Source organism: Carlito syrichta, unplaced genomic scaffold (assembly GCF_000164805.1).
Source record: "Carlito syrichta isolate Samal-C Ts95f unplaced genomic scaffold, Tarsius_syrichta-2.0.1 Scaffold315643, whole genome shotgun sequence".
In the NCBI taxonomy this organism is placed as follows: Eukaryota; Metazoa; Chordata; class Mammalia; order Primates; family Tarsiidae; genus Carlito; species Carlito syrichta.
The window spans coordinates 734,481-740,805 of NW_007259739.1; positions in this window are offsets into that span (position 1 = coordinate 734,481).

A 6,325-nucleotide genomic window follows, 5' to 3' on the forward strand; every position below is an offset into this window, starting at 1 on the left:
CCTAGATGTTCAAGGGCTTTTATCAAGAAGGGGTGCTGGATTTTATCAAAAGTTTTTTCTCCATCTAATGATATAATCATGTGGTTTTTATTTTGACATCTGTTGATGTTTTTAATTACATTTATGGTTTTATGAATGTTGAACCAGCATTGCATCCCAGGAATGAAGCCTACTTGGTCATGATGGATGATTTTTGAGATGTATTGCTGAATTCAGTTTGCTAGGATCTTGTTGAGAATTTTAGCATCTATGTTCATCAAAGATATTGGCCTGTAGTTCTCTTTCTTTGTTGGATCTTTACTTTACGCTTGGGTTTCAATGTGATGTTGGCTTCGTAAAATGATTTGGGGAGAGTTCCATCTTTTTCAATCGCCTAGAATACCTTCAGTAGGATTGGTATCAGCTCCTCCTTAAATGTCTTGTAGAATTCTGCTGGAAAGCCATCTGGACCAGGGCTTTTTTTGTTGGAAGTTTTCTTATTACGTAGTCGATTTCCTTGATTGTTATTGGTCTATTTAGGGTCTCAATTTCTTTTTGTTCCAACCTAGGTAGGTTGTGTGATGTCAGAAAGTCATTCATTTCCTTGAGGTTTTCAAGTTTGTTTCCATACAAATGTACATAGTAGTCTCTAATGATCTTTTGTATTTCTTCAGGGTCAGATGTGACTTCATCTTTTGTGTTTCTGATTGTGCTTATTTGTTTTTTTTTTTTCTCGTTTTTTCTTGGTCAGTCTAGCTAGGGGACCATCCATCTTGTTTATCCTTTCAAAGAACCAGCTTTTTGTTTCATTGATTTTTTTGTATTATCTTTTGTCTTCTATGTCCTGGATTTGGGCTTTTATTTTTGTGAGCTGGATTCTTCTGCTGAAATTACAGTTTTTGTGGTCTTGCTTTTCCAGCTTCTTTAGGTGGCTTGTTAGGTTGTGAATTTCTGTTCCTTCCATTTTCTTCATGTGTGTTTGTAGGGATATAAATTCCCCTCTTACTACAGCTTTCAGGGCATCCCAGAGATTTTGGTAAGATTTTTCTTCATTTTCATTTGTTTCCAAGTATCTTTTGATCCCTGTTTGATTTCGTCGTTGACCCAGGAGTTGTTTAGCATCATGCTGTTTAGTGTCCATGTCTTTGTGGGTTTTGGTGGGACTTTGTTGCTGTCAATGTTTATTTTTATTCCACTGTGGTCCAAGAAGGTGCTTGGTAGAATTTCGGTCCTTTTAAATTTGCTTATGCTTGATTTATGGCCGAGTATGTGGTCAATCTTAGAATATGTTCCATGCGGTGATGAGTACAATGTGTATTCTGTGGTCTTTGGATGGAGTGTTCTGTAGGTATTAATTAAGTTCATTTGGTCCAAAGTCACATTGAGGTTCCGAATCTCTTTGCTGATTTTTTGTTCTGATGATCTTCTAGGGTTGTGAGTGGGGTATTAAAGTCCCCAGTTATGATAGTGTTAGAGTCAATATCTTTCTTTAGTTTTCCAAGAAGTTGCTTTACAAAAGTTGGTGCACCTATGTTGGGTGCATATATGTTTAGATTGATATTTCTTGTGATGGATTGAGCCTTTATCATTATGTAGTGGCCTTCTGTATCTTTTTGATTTTTAATAGCTTGAAGGGTATTTGTCTGAAATTAAGATCGCTACTCCTCCTTTCTTTTGTATTCTGTTTGCCTGAAAGTTTATTTCCCATCCTCTTACTTTGAGTCTGTGGGTGTCCTTTCTAGTGAGGTGAGTCTCTTGAAGGCAATAAATTATTGCCTGATGATATTTTATCCATTTTGCCATTCTATGTCTTTTCAGTGGTGCATTTAGTCCATTCACATTTAGGCTAATAATTGAAATGCAAGAGTTGATTCCTGTCATAAGGTTCTTACAGAGTTTTTCCTGCTTGTTTATTGTCTTTCTTTGGGTTTTGGAGTTGGTTCATGTGTGTTTTTAATCTTTTGCCTGTACTCTTGTGAAGAATGCTGTTGTTCTTTTTTCTTTTTCTTCTGTGTTCAGTACTTTCTTAAGTGTTTCTTGTAGAGGTGGTCTGGTGGCAGCGTAGGTTCTTAGGGATTGGATATCTGGAAAAGATTTCAATTCTCCCTCCTTAATGAAGCTTAGTTTGACTGGGTAGGTTATTCTTGGTTGAAATTGTTTCTCTTTTAGAACTTTGAAGATAGGGCTCCAGGCTCTCCTGGCCTGAAGGGTTTCTGTGGATAAATCTGTTGCTATTCTAATTGGTTTTCCCTGGTAGATAGTCTGGCCTTTTTCTCTTGCTGCCTTTAAGATTTTTCCTTTTATAGCTACTTTGTTTAGGCGAATTATTATTTGTCTGGGAGTTGGTCTTCTCATTTGTTGTCTTGCAGGGGTTCTCTGAATCTCTTGTGTTTGAATTTTTGCATCCTTAATGAGATGAGGGAAGTTTTCTTGAATGATTTCATGAAATGTTTGTTCCAGTGTGGCTTCTGTTTCTCTCTCTGCCTCAGGAAGCCCAATTACTCTTAGGTTTGGTCTCTCGAAGTGGTCATTCATCTCTTGCAGGTTTTGTTCTGTCTTTTTGAGCTTCTTTTCTATGCTTTTGACAGTTTGGGTTAGTTCTGTGTTTTGGTCTTCAAGCTCTGAGATTCTTTCTTCTGCTTGGTTGATTCTGCTTTCCATGCTTATTAGTCTGTTGTTCATTTACATCACAGTATTCTTTACTGCTGTCATTTCTGACATCAGCTCCTTCTTATTTTCCTCTTGTCTTTCCTCAATTTTTTAAATTCTCTCCATTAATGTCTTGATGTCTGGGTTTGTTGCATGTAACCAGTCATTCTGGGGGCTCTTCATTGCTTGTGTTCCAGAATCTGTTTTCTCAGTGTCTGATTTCCCAGGGGTCTGTGTGAGATCTATATTCTTCTTTTGGTTTTTCTTCATTTGTGTGGTTTCCCCCCTCCCTACTTTTTCCTTCCGTCCACGTCACCGTCTTCTTTAATTCTGTTATTTGGGGGTAAAGGTATTGGTTTTACTTCTGTTTGTTCTATCTCCTATTCTTTATGTATGTCCTCTTACTTTGCTCAATTCTGGAGTTGCAGTGTAGGTTGGAGGTGGTCCTTTTTGCAGCTTTGAGATTTACTTAAGGGGAGAGCTGTGATTCAAAATCTGTCTGCAGGTCCTGGTATTCACTGACAGGTGTGTGGATAATGTGGAACCCACTTTCCACTGCCCTGGAATCTGTCCGTGCAGTGGGGCTGTAGGTTTACTCCCTAAAATAAAATATGGTCAACAGAGGGGAGAGAATGGAGCAGATAGTGGGTTGAAGAGGGGAGTGGAGAGATAGAGGAGTAAGGGGGAAACAAACGAGTGTGCCAACAAATAAGAGAGGCCTATACTGAAACAGATAAAAACAATAGACCACAGCTACAGACGAACCAACTCTCATACAAAAAATAAAAAATAAATCATATAGTGATGCTAACATACAAGCTAATCAACCACCTTTTTAGTGTGCTGTTCCTCTATACAAAGATATGGTTTACAGAGAGAAGAAAAGGAAAAGGAAAAAAAGAAAAAAGGGAACAATACAGTAGGAATAGAATTAAGCCATTAAACTAATAGAATCAATGAAGCACACTCTGAGACATTTCGTTTAAGTCCAGTGTCCTTTCAGGTCTGATTTCTAGTTTTCTTTTCAAGCTGGTAAATTAGTTTGCAGTTAGGGTCAGTTGCCCCTGATCTGCTGTGAAGGACAGTTCAGATTACCCTCCATTCAGCACTTTGGTCTATGTCTTTATCAAGCTTGTTTCTCTCGTTTCGGTGTTGTTACCTTGAATCGCCAGCAGGTGGTGCTATCTCAGCTGCTCGCCCCAGAGGGGGTAGGGCCAGACAGGAACAAGATGGCTGCCAGCCTCAGGGCAGGCAACAGGAGCCTTACGATGGTGGGCAAGACAGTCTTGGTCGCAGGAGAGGTGGCAGCGATCCCAGCAGATCTTCCCTGAAGGGGTTTGATGTGGATCGCCTCGGGCCCGGGTGGTGTGATGTGCCACCGCCATCTCAGAGGCTGTGGTAGCAGCAGTGGTTGGGGGAGGGGCTGCGGTGGCAGCAGCACCGTTTGTGCTGCTGTGACTGTCCAGTTCGTTGCGATGTCCCAGCAGTGGCAATGGCCAACCTCCGTATGAAGAGCAGGCTGCGATGTTGGGGTCCACAGCCCCCCGGGGCGAGAGTCAGAGACCCACTGCAGATCTCCTTTGCAGAGGGCTTCAGAGACCGGGTTGCCCCATCGCCATCTTGTTGCCCAGACTGGAGTGCAGTGGCTGCTCCCGGCCACCGCAGCCTCGACCTGCTGGGCTCCAGTGATCCTTCCACCTCAGCCTTCCAAGTAGCCGGAATTACAGGCATGCGCTACCACGCCCGGCTGATTTTTTGATTTATTGTAGAGATGAGGTCTTGCTTCCCAGGTGGTTCTCGAACCCGCAGGCTCAGGTAATCCACTCACCTCAGCTTCCCAAAGGCGCAGGATTATAGGCTGAGCCACTGAGCCCAGCTTGAATTTTATTTTTTTAATGTGATTTTCATTTATAAAACAATTTTTACACAATTAGGAAAATCTGATGTGAAATGGCAGCTTCCTTCTACCAAGAAAATCTGAATGTAAATGAAACAAATAGGATATTAAAGATCAGGGTTCCTACTTTTAAGGATATTTTAATTTTGTAAATAATAACTAATATTCTTAAAAAATGAAAAATGTTATTTTCATTCTAAAAAAGAATATGTTTTTCCAGAATACTAAAGAGAAGTAAATAATAAAAGATGACTGCATAAATTTAGGGTTATTACAATTTCTATTCTTTACTTAGCAGAACTAAAATATGGAAATACTTATTTGTCTTTTTTGTCAACATGAAAACATTTAAGTGCACTTAAGTTTTACAAATGTATTTCTGTCATTTGTACAAGGATAAAATCATCCAGTCTAGGAAATTACAAAGAAAACAAGACCACAGCCTTGAGGGCAATAACTTTGAAAAATAGTGCAAATTTCATTAAAACAATGGTGCTGTATTTTGTATTGACATTATTTTATGAGCTTCCAAAGGGAGTAATCCTTCTCACAAGTCCTTTGCTGGTCATTGACCTTCTGTTATGTTTATATGTTTGTATCTTGCTACCAAACAAGATGGCTGAATTTGCCATGAGATATGAGGAAATTGACATTGAAAGTTATCAATGTGTTTTGTAAAAAATGAAAAACATGGCAACCCATCAATGACTTACGCTTTCTAAACTATTATCGTTTTGAGTTGTTTGAAGTCAACATCCATAAAAGATATAGCTATTTTAGCACTTTAGCAAAGTTTTCTGAAATTAAAGAACTAGGGAGATTTCTACATCTGTGGACCATTTAAAAAAGCATTAATGAATCAGACAATGTGAATCTAGAAGAGCAACCCAAGGTTGAAACAGATGGAACATTAACAAGGCTGCGGAGAATGGAGACGGGGCAGAATTGAGGTCAGGGCTGAGTGTTTGAAGTATTTGAAGTTAAGTCTTGAGAATCTCAAGAGTTGCAAATGCACAGGTAACTGGGGACTGGGAGGAGAACTCTAGGAAACTGAGAACTCTGAGTTTCCTGCCTCAAGTAGCAGTGAATTTTGGTTTAACCTTTCCTGCACTAAGGACTTCCAGGCACGTGTTTAGCATTGGTAGCTTAACAAGTTGTTGACCGGATGAAATAGCGTTTTGAAAATCATACTTTTCCTACATATTGTTGGGATTAAAAAAGGGGGGGTGAGATAGTGGATCAGAAAATACTTTTCTTGATTTAAGTCAAAAGCAGACAAGAAATGCAAATCATCAGTCATATTATGGAAATTTAAGAGCCCTAGGATTGGCTGGGCTCAGTGGCTCAGCCTGTAATCCCAGTACTTTGGGAGGGTGAGGTGAGTGGGTTTCCTGGACCTGAGGGTTCAAAACCAGCCCAGGCAACTTGTTGAGACCTCATCTCTACAATAAAAAAAAAAAAATTATCCAGGCGTGGTGGCACAATCCTTGGAAGGATCTCTGGAGCCCAGCAGGTTGACGCTGGGGTGGCCGTGAACGAGCCGCTGCATTCCAGCCTGGGTGATGGAGTGAGACTCCAGCTCAAAATAAATTAATAAATAAATAAAAGACCTCTAGAACTAAAGAAAGTGTATTACTCTACTGCCATGTTCTAATTCCTTTCCTCTCTGTTCCTGACTTTCCCTTGCTGATATTAGGTTTTGTTTTCATTTACTTGTTCTTGTGTACTCATTTTTAATTTTTAAAAATATTTTAAGATTCAGGAGATTACCAGAAAAATTACAAGTCACTGCATATCCCA